The sequence below is a fragment of the Coturnix japonica genome, chromosome 2 (genome assembly GCF_001577835.2).
Source record: "Coturnix japonica isolate 7356 chromosome 2, Coturnix japonica 2.1, whole genome shotgun sequence".
Classification (NCBI taxonomy): domain Eukaryota; kingdom Metazoa; phylum Chordata; class Aves; order Galliformes; family Phasianidae; genus Coturnix; species Coturnix japonica.
In genome coordinates, this window is record NC_029517.1 from 53,264,754 (window position 1) to 53,284,535 (window position 19,782).

Below are 19,782 nucleotides of genomic sequence, written 5' to 3' on the forward strand. Positions count from 1 at the left end.
ATTTTTTTTAAGAATTACCTTTGCTTTTGCTGGCATTCTGTTCTGAGGTCTGTGGCAACTTTTTTTTTTTTTTTCCATCCATAGTGAAATCTCTTCTTAAGTCTCAGTTTTGCTACAAAAGCATTCAACAGAGGCACACAGCTGGTGTCTCAAGATTGCTCATTTTTAGAGCATTCGTGAATGTCTTTGTTACTTTATGTTTTCTGATTTTATCTTAAATTACATATGGTTTAGTATAAAGAAAAATACATATTTTTTTTTTTTTAAATGCCTGAGCATAGCTGCTAAAAACTAGTGATGATGATTCCTACAGCAATATCAAATAGTAAATCATTTCCTTCATTCCAACCATCATTACACAAGTAGAATTTCTTTATCTCATTCCATGTTGGAAGATTCTAAAGTTGCAATTTAAAAGAAGAACATGTTGAGCATCACAGTTTCATTTGTGTGTGGTTACTTCTGCTATCCCTGCCCCAGGATAGCTACAGGTCAAACTTACGAGAATGTCCAGTAAAACCAACACGAAAGGTGCTATATGAATTCAAAACCATTAAGAAGGATTAGTACAACACCTTTTAAAAGTCAGGTACTATAACCTTCTGTTACTTGGCATATGTCATTCAAATTAACCCAGTTTTAGCTTTTTGTTTTGTTTCTGGTCTGTTGTCTCTTGAGAGATGACTCCTTGTTGAATCACAGTGTAAATGATTTACTGTAGCTCATTTACTTACCCTAAGGCAGAGTCAAATGTGCCTACAAAATTCCTGTTATTTAACTGTTATCCACTGTTATCTAACCTCTTCCCAGTGGTCTTGAATAATGGAGAATTCATAGTCTTTGCAGACACGGTTATATTTTCTGTTCTATTCTGTTTCCTATTCTACATCCTATTTCGTAAACTGAATTGTGCTTGCTGCAGAGTAAATATAATTCTTGTGCTCCTAATGAGGTCTGTTGAGTAGCCACAAATACTAAGCGGACAACTTGTATGATACAACTGTATTTCTTTCTCCATCCTGCTGCAATTGAGAGTAACTGGAATTATTCAGCAAATAAATGAAAAACTCTGAGATCCATTCTTCTAAATTGAGGACTATTTTCAAGGTTTTAAAACTTCTGTTGAAATAGTAAAACATACTTTTTCAGATTCTGAAGACATCTCTGTGAATCATGTTTGCCAAAACTCTTCCTTGTTGGAACAAGTGATAGCATTTATTGGTTTACTCTTCTCACACCCTTGAGTAATACAGTGTTCTCAAATCACCTTAAGTTACAATTGACATTGGTCAGTGAAGAATATATCTGGACCTTACATGCTTTACTTGTTCATTAGAAGTGTACATCCAAGCAGTATGAATAGTAGAGCTTATAACTGACTCCTGAAGGCCTTAGACATACTAATAGCTGAGGTTGCTCTGGTGCTCGTGGTGAATGATCACTGACTTCTCTTTGTTAGCTATATCCCAGTAGTCTATTTCCAGATACTGCTGCTCAGCTGTAAGCCCTACCTTCCCTCATCCATGGAAGCTTTCCAGTGGTGTTTCCTCTCTAGACACTTATAAAATCATCACAGTCTTGTTTCTAGCTCCATTCAAATACAAAAAGGATTATAAATCAGTATTATATAGACAAAGGGTTTAGAAAGTGGTAAGATAGCAGATGAGGAGAGGAAAGAGATCACATGATTTTACTGATTAGTTTGTGGGTGATCCTAGAAAGATTTTCAGGCTTTCGATGGCATTTTAAGGAAAATATGTATTCAAAAACCTTCTTATTCGTAATATGATACTATGTGTTGCAGGAAATGCTGATGGGTTAATTCTAGAGAATATTCTCCTTCTATCCATTTTTAAACCTCAATAAATATTTTATTTATCATATAAATTAGTATGTAGCACTTTTCATATTACTTTGAAACTAATGGGCTTTTTTCAGTTGCATTTATTTCCTTGCAGTTTAAATTAAGCTTTTCTATTGGTAGTGTATAAAAACCCTAAATTAAGAGAGTTCTATTGCAAATATTATATTATCTTTAATTTGAAAGGCAAGAAAAATTATTTCTCCAAATTGACATCTTATTTCTTTCAGAGAAGCTAAACTTCACAGAGTAAAAGTAGACATCCAAGTAACAGTATTGAAAACTTGACGAATTTAATGACATGGAATTTACGCACCAAGAAATCAGAAAAAAGACAACTGCGCTTTAATTCTTCAGAAATAAGTGATCATGAAGAAAAATACTAAATTGTAGTCCTTACTTTTAATTAGTATTTTTAATTCGTACGGCTGGGTATGCATGTGTGTAAGTGTGCATTACGAAATCACTCAGTTATATTCTACTAGTCACACAATTATGGCTGCAAGTAAAATTTAAACACTGATAAATGGAATATTAACCAAAGAGAAATCGAATGCTTAATAAGCAAGAAATCAGTGACATACAGTTAATAATAACTCTTTTTTTTTTTCCTTTTACTCTGCAAATCTAATTCTGAACAAATAAAAAATAAAACATCCCAAATTTCTTAACATTCTCAACATCTTGCTTCTGAAATTAATATTCTTGATTACAGGAGGAGAAGAAGCTGAGTGAATGGTTCAGATAAAAAATCAGAAAGACTTTGAAAGAAAGTGTACATCACATGAACTGCCTTGTAGTATATTCATTAAAAGCTTATTTAAATTATCAGTTGGTCTAGAACTTTACCTATGTATTAGTTTCAGAAAATTTTTTCATGCTCTTTACATAACAGTCACGTTATTAAGAGGCACACGGTGTTCCTATATACTTTCTGAAGTGAGTAGACTAAGGGACATGCATAAAAATTGTGAGATAAGTCTTGCTTTCAGGGAATGGTAATTTTTCCATTAAAAATATCATCAGTATGGTTAAAGGTACATCAAATATTCATAAAGGGTGGATTTTACTCCTGTAGAGAAATTCAGTGTTACAATCAACTTGCTACTGAAAGCCTGTTTAATTCCAGAGCTCTGTCAAAAATTTCTGGAAGACTGTTGAAATTAATCAGCTCAATCTATTATTCTCTTTATAAAAAAGAGGTTTTCTTCTCTCATTTCCCATCCAAGAATTTTTCAAATACTATTTTATCTTTCTTGTTTCCTAGTCTCCCCAGTGTATTTGTCTATAAATCTTAACAGTATTTCTTTTATTCCTGCAGGTTAGCAGTTGCTTTGGCTTGCTTGCATCTCTCCTTACCCCTGCCCCAAAGTCATGTCACTGTTTCAGTTCTGAGACAAAGAAAGTGAGAAGCATATCTAAATACATGAGTGTCAAGGGAGTGATTTACCTAGCAACAGTAACCATGAGAAAGTTTTCCAGAAATGTCTCCCTATGCATGTGATGGTACCTTAATAGCTTGGGTTTCAGAGGATTGACAAAATGGCTGGGAGGATTCTAGCCAAGCAGATCACCAAACAACATGCAGTGCACATTCATTCTAGGAAATATAATGCCATCAGTGCACAAGGGAATTTATGCACATCTTTTCCATTAATACTGTAAAGATTTTTGCTCATAAATCCATAGTTAGAAAAACATTATTTTACTCTGTGCTGCATTACTTATAACAAATATGAGAACAGAGGAAACATGTTAGGATAAATGTTTGTGAGTTGTAATAACCATCATTTTTTAAAAGCAAAGCTCCACATACAGAATTATTTGAAGTGTTACAACAGCCCTGAGACCAAGGAGATGCAATAAGCTGAGACGGTACTGTGATATATAGCTATCTGCTGCTATATCAGTAATGGATAATGTGGGCAAATGACACAGGGGATCAACTCCCAGTGTACAAGGGCTGCTTTAAAAGTAATGCTTCCTATTTTATGATGTTGGCCCATGACATCAGAGGTGGATGTTCGTGCTTTGGCATTAGAGGTTGAACTTTTCGTGAATATTCTGTTAAATTTTGTTGCTGTGTGACAGATGGCAGCAGAGGGTCAGTCTGGCAAATGGTGTCTGACACAGAAGCAAGGATGGAGTGCTCAGAGATAGCAGGAAGAGAAAATTCATAATGACTGTCCATTGAATTCCTCCATTCTGAAAAACAAATGGCACCCATTGACATTCGCTGATGCTTGCTGAACATTTATGGAAACCTAACAGTGGATGTGAGCATAGTGAGGTAGTAAGTGGTGAGTTTCAGCGGTAGTAACAGCAATAGTAAATCATCTCACTGATGCAGATGTCTACAAGCATACATACAGACTCTTGCTCATTGCCAGTGGAAACTTATTTGTAGCTGAGAATTTTGTCTATCAAATAGTGTTATTGTGTTCTTTGTACCTGTTGTAATTTCCATGAAAATAAATAGGAGGCATTACTTCCAGTGACACCTATGTTCAAAATTAATAGCTTTGTGTTAGGCAACTATATGTGATTGATCCAAATGTAGGGAATCTGTGTTCATGTGAATTAAGGATAATAACAAGATGAGCTTGGGTTAAAATAATGTAAATCCAGAATAGTCCAACTGAGGCATAATTAAAATCACTGTACACTGACACTATGTTCTAAAGTAGATTCTTCAGATGAGATAATGATTCTTCAAAATACCATACTTTTTCTGTTCCACTACATTTTCCCAAGTGCCACAGAAATTTGGCCTTTACTGACATAAACTTAGAGTGCTTCATGAACATACTGAACTGAGTCACATAATTTTGAGGCAGATATCTTATAGTAAGCCCACTGAAGACTTGAAAGGTTACACTTGGAAAAGTCAGCTTTTACTACAGAAGGTGAAATAACTTTTTATGTAGAGAAAGCTGAGTTCAGTATGGAAGAATGGAAGAGTTTGTAGCTTACCCTGCCCATCATGTCTTTGCTTCCAGGTGTGGCTTTAGTTATCTTAGTCACAGTATCACAGAATCACATAATCACAGGATGACCCAGGTTGGAAGGGACCTCAAGGATCATGTAGTTCCAACCCCCCTGCCTAGCAGGGCCACCAAACATACACATTTACTAGACCAGGGCACAGTCCAACCTGGTCTTGAACACCTCCAAGGACGGGGCATCCATGACCTCCCTGGGCAGCCTGTTCCAGGGCCTAACCACTCTCCTAGTGAAGAACTTCCCCCTAAGATCCAACTGAAATCATTCTCCATGTTTTAGTAAACTCACCATATTTCAGCTTGGTCATTATTAATTTTCTGTTTCTCTTATCTCTGAGGGCTAGTAGGCTATTAGCTGTTTCTGCAGGGTAGATCCTTGTCTTCATTCCTTCCTTCACACTTCAAACACTTTATATGTTTTTTCTCAGTGAACAAAACCAACTTTTTCCCTTCCTTTCCTTCAGGATGTTCCCTCCAACCCAGTCTTCCAGCAGCTCACAATTGAGAGGAAGCATGGAGAACAAGTATCACACCTGAGATCACAGCAATATTCTCCTTGCCTCTTCTTCCAAAAGACCATTTTTCCCCATCATGATTTCTTCTGTCTTTTCCTCTTCTATAGCTTGGAGGTCTTCATTGTGGTTACCAAAAGCATTACTATATTTCTGCTTTTCTGTATTTTTTCATCTTCAAGTCTACTGCAGAGTTTTATTTTGCCTTCTTCCTAACAATCATTCTATTAGTCTTTCTAAATTTCAACTCTCCTTGTCAAAAAAAGATATTGCCAATGCAATTCCTCTACAACAGGCAGATCTATCAAGTCATCTGTTCCACAGTGATCCCTTCCTTTCCTACAGATCATCTTCCCATATCAGTAGCCACTTTCTTTTCAGATGCTTACACTGAAGAGACTCATTGAAGCAGAGCACTGCTACATTAAAGTGATGATATAAGGGTGAAGAGGGATGATTCTGCACTCAGTCAATGATGTTATCAATGATGGGAGAATCTCTTGAATCTTGGGGAAAGAGATGAATATCATCTGATAGGTTGCACTACCAAACTGTCAAATCCCCACTGGAAAAGAAACATATAACCTAAATTTGATTGAACTCATGAAGTGAATAAAATTCTACGTACAGATCCAGTGACCTCACTGGTCTGCTCCATTGTTGCTGAAACAAGAATTTATAATTACAAGTCTTAATACACTTCAGACTTTTCCTTTCCAGAAATGGGGACATAAAAATTTTATTTCACAAACTGTAGCTAAGGTGCTGTGATTTCTGTTACTTGAACTTCACTGCTGTTCTTTCCTTGTCCTCTATTAAATATTTTTCTAATTAAATATATGTGTGTCTTCTTCCAGCCACTTGCTGCTTCATTGGTAAGAAGCAATAAATGGGCAGGAATTAAGTTCATCTTACATATCAAGAGAGCTATCATTGAATAATCTCAATGTATTCCAGTTTTAGCACTTCCAAGCTGTATTCTTTTATTCCTTTTCTTGCTGTCAGAATCTTTTTTTAAGATCGGCCCATGTTATCATGCTATAGCATGCAAACCACACACATCCTCTCAGTATACCTGAATGTACTTCATCTGAGCAGCTGCCAACTTAAGTACTAGTCTGACATATCTGCAGAATAACAGCTCCTCTTCTGTGACTCTCTCTGTGCTTGTTAAATCCTCACTTTCTTCGGCAACTAAACAAAGAAAATTACAGATAATCTTCTCCATTGTTCCTTTAAAAGGCAAATACACCTTTTGACTGGGAGAGATATTTTACCAGTGAAGTCCCATTATGTTCTAGAAGACAGAAAAAAAAAGTATAAATATATATATATATATATATAGTTATTTATTTATATATTTATTTATAAAAGTTCCATTCTAATAGAGTACTTTCTCATTGGGTAAATATGGATCTCTTGGAAAAGTACACATTTAATATCCACTGTGCTTACAGTGCTGCAGGCAGATGGAAATGTAGCCACTGTTTCTGTTAGCTTGGTCCTTCCACTGTTTAGATAAAATTATTGTCAGAATAGAGAACTATCTTCTCTGCCTGAGGAAGATTCCCATTTCAAGCTGCTACCAGCACAGAAAATAATAGCCATTGCTTGTGTGTATTTCACTGAATCATGTGTTCGTGGACAGGTGCTGAAAGAATGCTTTCATGAAGTTCCAAACCTTAAAAAGGAAATCTAAAGTCAGAATGTTGTTCTTGGCACTTCCACTAATGGTACTCATGTCAGGCAGGACACCTTGATGATCTGCAGTGTTCCACAACAAGAATGTTAAAATCATATTTCAGGGAAGAAAAGCTAAAAAAGTTTTTACATATTCTAGTAATGAATCTACTAGTAATTCTAGTAGATTCAAAATTAGACAAAATAATAATTAATTGAACTGTTTATGCTACAGATTTTCAAGTATATATGAAATTCTAGATATTCCTCAGAATGTTCAATGAAATCAATTAAGTCAATTAAATCAGATGGGTGCAATACTAGATAAACATTTAGAAGCAGAATTTACAATGAGATAAAAATGGATTAAAGATTTTTTTAGTACTATAATTGACAATAAAATAATTTAATAAGATATGTGAATTTTGCAAAAAATCTGGAGCATTTTCACAGTACAGTCACTGGACAGCAGTTTAGAGACTCTAAATAGGGATATGTTATATTCTCTGTGGACATTCTTATAATGACATGAAAGTTATTTATAAAAACATATTGCAAAATTATTAGTTAAAACAAAACAAAACCAAAAACAAACAAACAAACAAAAAAACTATGGCACTGTAAGTCTTCAGGATTTTATTCCTTTCTTCCTTAACAGTACGGACCAGCTATGTCTTTCATTTTACTTCAGAGCTGTAGGCTGTTATATTAGATTTTGTGTGTTTATCACTCAATTGATAATAAAATTTCCACTACACATCAAAAATACAGCCTGTTATAGAAATGTACTGTGGCAGACTTCAACCATATGCAATTCTAAAGTATTTGTAAAACTTATGCTTTTCATTTCCAATAAAGTGACCTATTTCCAAAGCACAGGGAATATACATCCTGTCAATGTTGTACAAGGTATATTTATGAAAGTACCGGACAAAAAGAAGAGCATATGCCTTGAAAAATATTTGTTTTACTTATGTAGCTTTTATTTCTCGATTTAATGCATAGCCATATGTCTCTTCATGATTGGTTATCATTTTCATATATACATTTGTGTGATTTAATGCAATCCAATGTTTACTTGTAGCTTTTAATGGTTATACTTTCCAAGAAAAGATCTTTCAGTTCAATGATTGAAATGAGCACTAGGCTCACATTTATTTTATATTAAACCTATTACATAAGCTTATCCTTTCACAGAATATTACAGATATTCTCCTAGGCTGAGACCTACTGCAGATTCCCAAGTGGGAAACCACAAAGCCTAGGAGAGGGGGTTAAATTCTCTCCCTAAATGCACAGAAAGACAACCAATTGCTAAGAAGCATTTGCTGCAATAGCATTCAGCTCTGACTTCAGCATAATTACTTGATGCATTTTGGGAAATCACCCCACCCATGAGAGTAAATGTGGTAACAGTATTTTACTTATAGCTGTGCTATAAACTAATGTAACAACATAATTCTTTTATAAAAGTATCAGTCCTCTTTATTAGCATAATACAGTTTCTTTGCTAAGCCTTTGTATGTTAGTTATAAAAATGAAGTTTACTGCTATGCAGATTAAAAGAATTTGACCTTATTCTTACATGGACTGAGAAACATAATGATGAGAATTTATCTATCATGGTGCATTCATTCCTCTGTGGAGCTTACAGTTCTCCCACAGACCTATTTATAATAAATCTTTCATATACTCAGCTTTATTACAGAACATTTGAATACTTTGGATAATTCTATCAGGTATTATTCTAGAAGTTCATCTAATGAAAACAATTGTCTGTGGATATAACTTCATGACACTGACAATTACTTAATTGGAACAACTCTTTTTCCTACACGATGTGCCATTTAAATAATTCCACTGAATTATATTACGGATAACTAAGGAGTGGGAAGGGTGCCCTCTGTACTTCCATTTTCAAATTTCTGAATGAGGAACAATAATCTGTGAACTTTCAGAAGTATGTTGCAAGCACATGAAGCTGACAGTTACATTTTTTTTTCTGTCTTTCCTAATGAATTATGAAGTAGTTGATTTTTATTTTTATTTTTTTATTTTTATTTTTTGCCAGAATACTTCCTCATTATTTGTTCAACTCAGAAAAACCCTTATCATCCACCCATAGGCTCCATGTGAAATGTCATCAGTGAAATCATCAACAAAAAAGATGAATATGTGGCATTAAAATTAGAGTTTTACAAATTGTACAAAGTACTAACTAATTAACTTACTATTCAACTGGCTTAAACACCCTTTCCTTCTACCCCAAAATTAGTGGAAAAAGCAGAGTTGTAATAGTATTGGAACTGTCTACACTGTGTCAGTCATAAGATGACTGTTTCAGTGTGGAAAGTTAACAAGCCTGACCAACAGAGTAGCAGAGGGCAGCCCTTGAAGTTGGCACTGAGGACTGGTGTTAGAGCATGACTTGGATATATGCATTTGAAGCAGCAAAATAATCACTTTATCAGCTTATCTTTGCCAGTCAGAGTGGCTGCAAAAGGTTGCTCCATGTCAGCATTTCAGGAATCGCAGCTACTTCAGCTGATAATAAAAAAGGATTATCTCCAAAACATTCCCAACTCTTCACAATTTATTGTAATATTCAGAAAACTGGTGCATATATACACACACATATATATAATAAAAACACACACACACACACACACATATATATATATGTTTAAAACAAGTTCCAGACTGTAAAATAAAAAACTTACTAAGATAAATAAATAAATAATGTTTTGGCATAAAAGCAAGAAATAAATGTTTCTTGCTTGCATGCCTCAAGAAAGAGTGTTCTGGTCACATACATCTAGCTGCTGACAGATGTATAAGAAAACACAAGGACTGCTTCTTCAAAGTGTCATTTTCTAGGAAGTCTGGGAGAAAAAGCAAAAAACAAGGTAGAAATGTTTGAAACTTCAGCTCGTGCTCAGTGCCTAGAAGGCTAATGGTTGGCGTGGTCAGAAGGATAAAAACTGGTAGATACATCCTCTGAATTCATTATACATGTGGTATTAAAGCACAAATATGTGAGCTGTAAATTCCTGTGTATGTTGACATTCTGGCAACTGTCACCCACAGAGATTACTGTCAAAACCTGTAAAACTATTCGACAATTAAAGGCAAATAAAAAAATAGAATTTACTCATACTTTCTGTTAAAATAATCATTGTACTGTAATTTCTCAGTTAAAGAAGAACATCTTGAAGCATTTAATCACCTATAATTTCTTGTGCTTATGATCATTTATCAAATGAGCTACAAATTTCAGGTGCTTTGCATTCATATGGAGACCTTTAAATTATGCCATTAAGACACTACGCTTTTGTAGCAAGTTAATCAGCATACTAAGAAGATTCTCTGCCACTTTGTACAGGAAGCTTACAGATGCTGACATCTGCTTCTGTGTCTTCAGGGCAGAGCTGGAATAAGAGGACAATATAAAGACTTAACCTTTGAATGGCAATGTTTCTCATACAGTTTGACTAATGAGGATTGTGATAGAAAAAAAAACACACCTTAATATTTGTAAAGAGAACCAAACCATGGTATAATCTTGCTAGAAAAAAATACATGAGGAATAACAAATTGATCAAGGTATGTCATGGTTAGCAGTGTTCACGTTAAGAGGTGGGAAGCACACATACTGGCTGTAGTTCATAATTTTATTTATCTCTTCAAAGAACAGATAGAAATTCAATTTCATTAGTATAATCTGTAAACGTGGTTTTGATTTAGTGAGATTCCTATCACTGGTGAAACAAATAAGTAACACATTAACTTTATCCTGTTGGTATTGCCAATAGAAAAAGCTTCAAGACATCCCTTCTTTGACTGCGGTACACCCAGAGAAGCACAAACATGAGCTACTACATGATAAATCTTTGATGAAAAACTTTAATGTCTTTGTCTTCAGTTGTTCCAGTGAAATTTACATACACAAAATCATATAGTTTGTTATTATGAGAAAGAAAAGTATCACCCGCTTATGTGGATTACAAGATGAATGTGTGATTATTTTATCTGACATACCAAATAGGGTATTATTTTATCATATTATGATTATTTTCAGAGGTAAGGATGAGCAGTCTATGTATATGCTACAACCCTTCTGAAGGTAAAGTTAGGAATTAGCAGGATCTAGTTGTTCTAGAAGGGAAAGCAAGCCAGGAACTGAGTGACAGCAAAACAGGATGTGCAGACATAGTCTCATGAGACATATGAAATGATCAGTTCATCTTACAGTCATGATCACAAGTTTAGCCTATAGCCACAGGGCAGGTCCAAGTTGAAGCTGGAAAGTCTGGTACACAGGTCAGAACCAGTAAGATATGTTTGACCACAGGCAGAGCTGTTATGTAGCTCTGGCAAAGACAAAGCTAAGTATGCCCTCATGTAGAGGAGCAAGTTGCCAAAAATATTTCTCATGGTCCTTTCACTCTGAGATCTTCTTGAAGTGTTCCTACCATGGTTTACACAGTTGCATCAGACTAGGTACGGCCTTGAGCAAAGGCAGCTAAATCTCAGAGGGGAAAAAACCTATGTATTTAATAGATAATTAGGAACATCATTTTTTGCAACAGCGTGCTATACCTGATGTGAACAGTTACTATTGGCTTTCACAAATTGAATAAATTAATAACAGCTCTACTGCATTCATTTGAAGATCTCAAAGCAATTTAGAACAATTAACGAATTAAGCCTCTTACCATCCTTTGATGTAGAGAATTAATTTTATCTCCAGCAAGCAGATGCAGAAGTTGGACACTGCAAAAGAAATCCTGAATTCAACAGCAGTTTGACCTCACTCATTGAGGCCAGGATTTCATACACAGAAGTCAATTGAGTTTCCAGGTATCACAAAAGCAGCTTCAAGTCTCTTTTTATTGTATGGATGGAGTTCTCAGTAGAATAATAGGCTTGCATTACAATTTATTTTATTTTACTTTATTATTTTATTTTATTTTATTTTATTTCATTTCATTTTATTTTATTTTTGGTGAGTGGGTTGGTGTGTTTGTGTGTGTGAGTGTAGCTAAATATTTAGCCAAAAAAAAAAAAAAGAGAGAGAAAGAGAAAATTACAACCTCTTCACCTGATGCTTATGCTTATTATATAGTTCTAAAACTGTCCATGCTTCTGAAATGCATACTTTATAAAATAACATCCTTTTCACCTTCACTTTACTGTAACAAATTATCAGGGTGTAGTACATACTGAGTGCATGTAAAACAATTACTTCCTTATTTCTGCATATAAGCCATGCATAACTTCCTCATTTTTCCTTCCATTACTCATATTTCCTTCCATTTTTTATTTAGCTGTTAGTAAAGAAGAAATCCAATATATTATTCTTGTTTTATAAGATTCAACTAATTATAAAAACTATATTTTTTCGCCATACATATGTTCAGTTTCATAACTCATCCCAGCATTACTCTTCTCCCTTGATATTTTGAAAAACAGATTTCTCCACTAGTTATAAATGTGTGAAAGCCAGTTTGAAAGATCCAGAAAGAGTAGATTGCGGACTACTTTCATCCCAAGTGAAAATTTGAGAGTGAACTGATTTGCCCTTCTCGCTCTTCACAATGTAAGTGGCCTTACATTCATTTATATGTCCACATAGGAAGATGCAAACACAGATACATGTTAAATGCTGATTTTATGTGTAGGAAATGGATCTGCCTTCTGTTTCTTAAAAAAGTATGAAATGAAATGATCACTCACGAACTTAATTTCACACAGATAAAATTTTAGTTTTAGGATAATCTTAATAATAAATATTTGTGTGTGTTTGTGATCAAACTAGTTGTAATTTAATTACACATTTTGAGGCATTTTCTTCAAAAGCTTAAAAGCTTTTGACAATACTTTTCCGATATTTTTTCCTCAATAGCTTTAATGCTGATGATATTTTCAAATTACTCAGTTCTTCCCAAAATTTCTCTAGAATTTGTCTCATGTATGCTTCCATTCCCTTCACTTCAAATGTTGAATTCTCAAAATAAACTGAATAGGATGTTCCATATAATTCTCACAATTTGTAAGTGGGCTGGGTTTAGAAAGTAGGAAATTCTTTCAGCCTTCTTCCTTCTTTAACTTTCTTTTGTGGTGCTGTAACTATAAATTTATGCACTAGAACATAATATCAAGGTTTGTGAACACAGGCACCAAAATTATTAAGCTATCCAGACATAATGGTTTACTTTAAATACTTTACAACTTCAGGAATATGCATAGCCACAATGGGTAGAAACTGGCCCTGCTTTGAAATGATTTGGGAAAAAAAACCAAAACACCACTTTCAATGTTTTAAATAGTCTATATTTATTTATGTATTTATTTGTGTGCAGATGGCATATAATATTTTTCTGTTGTTTGAGACATGAAACAGTTTCCTGTACCTGCAAAATCTGTTGTTCTGTCATTTTCAAAAGCAATTAAAGCAAAATTTTACGTGAAAATGAAGCATCTATAGAGAGTGAAAAACAAACCCAAAATATATAAACGTATCTGGTAAATGACATTACTAAAACTACTGCTGAGATGTAGGAGAGAAACAGTTGAGTGCAAGCACTGGAATGTAGATTAAACAAGATAAGAAACATTGACAATAAAGAAATTAATATCAAATTAGACTTTTATTTGGCTGCAGATATCCACATAGATTAAAATCAGATGCCTCATAGGAAACTTACTGTACTATGTTCTTGATTCTTTTTGTCATGTAACAATAATTCAGTATCTCTCCATGGTGTTCACCTCCAACCTCCTCACCAAAATAAAATGAAAGAATTGGATCTCATTATCATTAATGGACTGAAGAAAGTTATAAAGCAAAAAAGATAACAGAAAGCCAACAGTGTACACTGAAAATTAGAGTCACCTTGCAAGGAGGTCAAGACACAGCAGCACTTCAATCAAATTCTGCACTGTTTGTATTTGTAATATTGACAAATTCTAATTATAATGAAATACTATTTGTTCCCCGCTGTTAAATGTATCTGATGTAATGACTACTGTGATTTTAGCCAACTGAGCTTATAATTCACTTTCTTGTCTTAAGTCAAAATGTTAAAAGTGAAAGCAATAAAAGGGAACTAGCAAAGAAAGCAACCTTAAATAGGTGCAAGAAAAATGCTATAAAAGAAAAGATCTTTTAAATATTTTTCTCCATCTCCACCAGAACCTGTCAGTTCAGCATTGTTTGGTGACCAAATAATGGTCACCAATTTTGGCTTTTAAAACTAGTGTTTTAAAATGGCACTACTAACAATGGCACATTGCTGGTCACATTACTAATTCTTATCAAGAATTATTATTTATTATTAATAATATAATTAATATTCACAGTGTTTTGCTTATGTAGCCACTGGAAATTTACTTGGGTCATTGCAAAAATGTTTTTCTTGTCAATTTCTTTTGTCCATGGAAACTATTATGGTCATTTGAATTGGAAGGATCATTTTAACAGTCTATTAGTTATCACTATGATACTCCAGAAGTAATGTTGCAAAATTCGGACAGTAACATAATTCACTGTGTTGTGAATTACTGTGAAATAAAAACAAGGCAAATTTCAGAGTCATGGAAGGGTAGCTCAAATATGAATTTTGAAGACTCAAAACAAGAATGATTTTGAACCCATCATTATTATTCTGAAAAAAAGAAATATTTTTAATATTTTTCATGTTATGACTTGATGTTTGAGACAACTGACATGATTTCTGGATGCGTGGTGATAGTACTGCTATCTTATACAAAGCATGTCATTGTCTGTCTAACCAGGCAGATCAATAGGTAAAGACACTTCTCTTATTTTTTAGTGTATATGTCTTATGTATGTCTAATTTCTTGACTCCACTAAAAATTTGCATGATAGTCAAGAGAATCCTTTTCTAGATTTCTTCTTCAGTGTCTAATACTGATAAAATATTTAAGTGACCCTCATAGTTCCACCTTATTTTGGAATACTATAAATATGGTTCATGCATCTCTATTTTATATTGATGCTTAAATAGATCATTTAATGGGCAGAGACAGTGAAAAGCTAAATAAAAGAAGACAAGGACTGAAATTTTTTCTAGCCATTGTAAGTGTCCAGCTGGCCACAGAAGACTGGGAAATGACTCATTCACTGAGTGCCTTGTTCAAACCATTTCTATCATGTTGAAGCTGTGATTTGGTCATTATTTTCTATTAACACCTTCAAAATTTGCTTAAAACCTTCACTGTAGCATACTTTAAAGTGATTCAAAATAACTACTTTTCTTTCCTGCTTTGTTTCCCCATTACTTCTTCTAAGCTTGTTTCCTTGTTCTTGCTTCAAGATCATGCCATCTTGCAAAAGCATCAATCACATTTGAAATAAGTAAGTGCATGTCAGTTGTGGCCTCAGTCCAGGAATGGGCTCCTATGCCTGCATTCCAATCTTAACTCCCATACAGTAGGAAATAAAGGTTTCCATTTATGTTAAATATTTGTCTAATTTTTATGGCTTAGGTGGTTTGTGAATGACAAGGACAAATGATAAGAATACAAGCTAAACTTAACAATAGAAATGCACTCTGGATCAAAATGAAGACTTCGGTATGTTTCCTCCTGAGTGTTAGGAGCAAAGTCCCATCTAACTCCAGGATGAAGTCACAGCTATTGTGACAAGAGGACAGATATGTATATGTATATTTACGGGATGATTAAGGCAGATGTCATAGAGAACTGGAAAGACAGCTATCTTTGGATGTCAGTTTGAATATTTACATGACTTAAACATGTTTAAGAAATTCATTCTTCAGCTTCAGCAAGAGGTCAAAAATGTCCTCGAATGACAAAACAGATGACTACAACATGCATCACTAAAGTCTTTTATTATATTGACAACATTCTCTGAAAGCATTGTAGTGTTGATGAGCTGAAACAGAAACAAGTACAGAAATGTTTTTGGATTGTTGATTATCTTTATTTCCTTTTGCAATCATCATGCTCCTACTGCAGCCAACTCATATGAACTTTGAGTGCACTTATTTTGCTTTAAATGCCAGAAAATCTTCCAAGCTGTAGCTTGACTTTTTCCAAACCCCCATCACATAGGTTGAGTTTAATGAGTTTTCTTCCAAGTTCATTTCAGACCTTCTATACACTAAAAAATACTACTAGTAACACTACAATAGAGAGCTAGAAATTGAGTAGTTCAGGTATACTTTTTTGTTTCCCTAATTACAAATTCCAGACTTATTACCAGCAGACATCAGCTAGCTTCAGAGAGTGCAGCATAAATCCCTGTTTCCTTTTACAGTGCTGGAGTCTTATTTTTATTCCATTATTATTATTATTATTATTTTTCCTACAGGCTTTTCTGGTCTCCACTCTTGTGACAGAACTGAGAGTACCAAATACTCATGGATCCTGTCTTGCAGTATCTGAACTGATGTGATTCTTCTGTTTCTGTGCTGAAAAATGACATATACTTACTAATACAAACCTTCAGAGGTTTCAAAATCTTAACAGAGAAACCACCCTTTCACTTCACTCCATACTCAAAATGAACGTGCTTAAAAGATCACATTTAAGTCTTTCTTACTCTTGTGGGAGTTAATTGAACAATAAAGCTGCACTTCTGTACTCCTATTAGACATATAGTTGTCTTTCACAAGACAGATGACAAGGCCATGAAAAAGCTTCAGAGTGATGAATGAAACTAGGAAAAGGATGCTGTCATTCTTTTTGGCTGAAAAATAATATGTTTCTAGAATAAAAGTGATGCAATCAGAGAAATATATTTTTGTCAGATAAATAAAAAAGCACTCTCAGTTTTCCCTATTTTTATCTAATAGATGACAGTCATCAGCATGAGGTACAGAAGAAAGTAGTGTATAGTTAAACGGCTCAAGTCTGGATAGTGTTCATTTGCCAAATATTCCTTTGTGATGCATCTTATCATAGCAAATGGGTTTTAGAGTTGTCTACAATAAGATAAACTGATAAAAAATATAGTGTTGGAGTTCTATAGCCATGTGTTAATTCACCACCTTTAACAAAAGTACCATAGCAAATGTCTTAGAACAGAGACTAGAGCAGTGAAACTGTACCCAATGCTTTATAGCTGTCTGCATGATATCATATGGAATGGAATAACCCCATATCTAACATGGGGTCAGTCTGCTGTCTGTGCCATTGTGGTGGTACCTTTTCCCTGCCAAGCAGCCCAGTCCAGCCTTGGGTGCTCTCCCACAACTCAGCAACAGCCAAACATCAGTGTTAACACTGTCTTGGCTGAAACTGGGGCAACTACCAACAAAACACTAGTACTACCACTTTGCTGCATATTGTGCTTTTGGTATAAATGTTCAATCTCCTTCTTTCATGCACCTATTAAATTCAAGGGAATGAATTACAGTATAGGCCCATAAATGTTCTACAACCTAACACGGTGCTGAGATTCTTTAATGAGGAAAGAGTTAAACCACTATGTTTTCTAGAATATATATTATCTTTCCTTTTATTAAAGTCCACTACTTGGTTATCAGTTTCTTTACTTGTCAGTGGTTGATTTTCCAAACAACAACAAAAAATAGCTTGCGTAATAAATTTTTTATTAATTTAATGTTGTAACTTGAGGGCAGACAAAATGCCACTTTTTCTTTTATTTGTTATTAATCATATTGAATGTAAAGTACGAGGCAACAACTGGCGTAAAACACAGGGTGACAAAGAAGGCTGCTGTAACAAAACAAAACAAAACACACAAAAAAAGGAAGAAAATCATTTCTCAGTCTATTCGGAAGAAGACTTGCTTCAGGTAGAAAAAACTTGCAAAGAATTACCTCTTCAAATGCCTTAATTTCTCTGGTGGGCACACACAGTAGATGTAGAACTGTTTGTTATAATAACACAAGGGGCTTTGGCATGACTGAAGCCTGATTATTTTTGGTTAATATTTTTACTACAATTTGACTTCTATCTTCAAGTTTAGTCTCTTCCTGTGATTTTGTTCCCTGAAGGATATGGTGGATCCTTCTCTTAGCTTTTCAGTTTTTTAGCTTGCATTATTTTCTCTTTGTCTGTGGTTGTTGTTGGTAAAAGGAGCGTAAAGGAAGAGAGTGTAAAAGAAGTAGAAAGTAAAGAAATTTCTTGTCAACCAGGAAGTATAACAGTCAAAATCTCAACCTATTTATTTATTTATTTTCCCATAAGCAAACTGAAAACAGTGATTAATCAATTGCAGTTAAGAACAAAACCAATAACTTGCCCTTACACTGTGTTTTTGTCTTTCTCTATTGACATATTTGAGACTATGCCTCCCAAGATCATTCCCATTTAAAGAAATAGAGCTTCTTTTCCTTAGTTCTTCTTCCATCTAGAAGCTTGTTTCTACAAGCTAAGAATTAGGGCTTGGATCTTTTTACTTTCACTATGTGCACTATGACCATGCTTGTGTACTTCCCAATAATTAACTAAAAGTTAATATTATCTCAACATGACAGTTCTTTCAGAGAGCATAAAAAACTCTCTTAGACTTTACTGACTGACCTTCAATCTACAGAACATTGTTTGGGCTCTAAAATCCCTTTGTCCTCTGCTCTCCTTTTTCTCTTCCTGAAGAGTTAATATGTAGCTTCCAGGAAGTCATGAGTTCAGATACAGCCAGCCCTTGAAGCTATTTCCTGTACTAGACTCCTTACTTACATGTGGCTTTTGAGCTTTCTCCAGCCTACAGTGATAATTTCCAATCTTTTGACTTATATTAATTCTTTATGTGGGCTTTACTTGTCCTGCAATGGATTCTAATTTTCTTCTGGGTTTCTTGTCCTACTTAGCAAAGCTTTTCAGCTGTGCATTATGGTTATGCTTGGAAGCCTGTATCTCATTTAGAAGTACTGCTTCCATCAATAACTGAAGGAACTTTACCTCTCATTCCAAGGTTAATCCAAGTAATTATCATTTATTAATATGTTCAAATATAACAATTAGAAATATCAATCAAAACAACCCATGATTGTAACACCAAAACTCATAAACAAGTAAATTTCACCAAGCCCCTCTTTTATGTTCGTAAGTGTAGGGCACAGACTGTTCTCTCCTTGAACTGACACAGGTGAATTCCTTTAAACAGTGCTCATTTAAAGTTTCCCATCCACAGGCTTCTGAATGCTTTCAAAGGAATGGCTTTTAAAGGTAATAGGGGTTCCACAGGCTGAACAATAGATCAAATCTGTTTTGACATGAGTGAAGGGATTATGGTCTCAGCAAGCTTTCCCTTCTCATTCACCAGCTTGACCCTTCCCAGCTGCAGGCTTCTATCTGACCTCTGATGACAAGGCTCACTGGACTGAGACGTGCATTGCCTGCTCTTATTTATCATCTGCACACTGATATCAATAATCATAATGTGGAGGAAAGCATAAAACCTACATTTGTTTTCAGCACCTTCTTTTTTCATTTAATGGGAATTAGCTTCACTACTTATCCTTTAAGGAAGGAAGGAAGGTGAGTTTATTCCCAGAAATAGTTCATACATTTCATTATCTAAATTCAGTTAAACTCACCATCTCAGATAAAGCACAAGTTATTGTTACAGGGATGTCACTACACAAACAATATCTAAAAGGTTGGTCTTATCTGTCTGTGACAAAGAACTTAATGGAAAAGGTTGTAGGCTACAGAAGGATGAGGTAAAGGATTTTGTGACTTGGTTGGAAGTCTTAAGAGGGAGACAGCA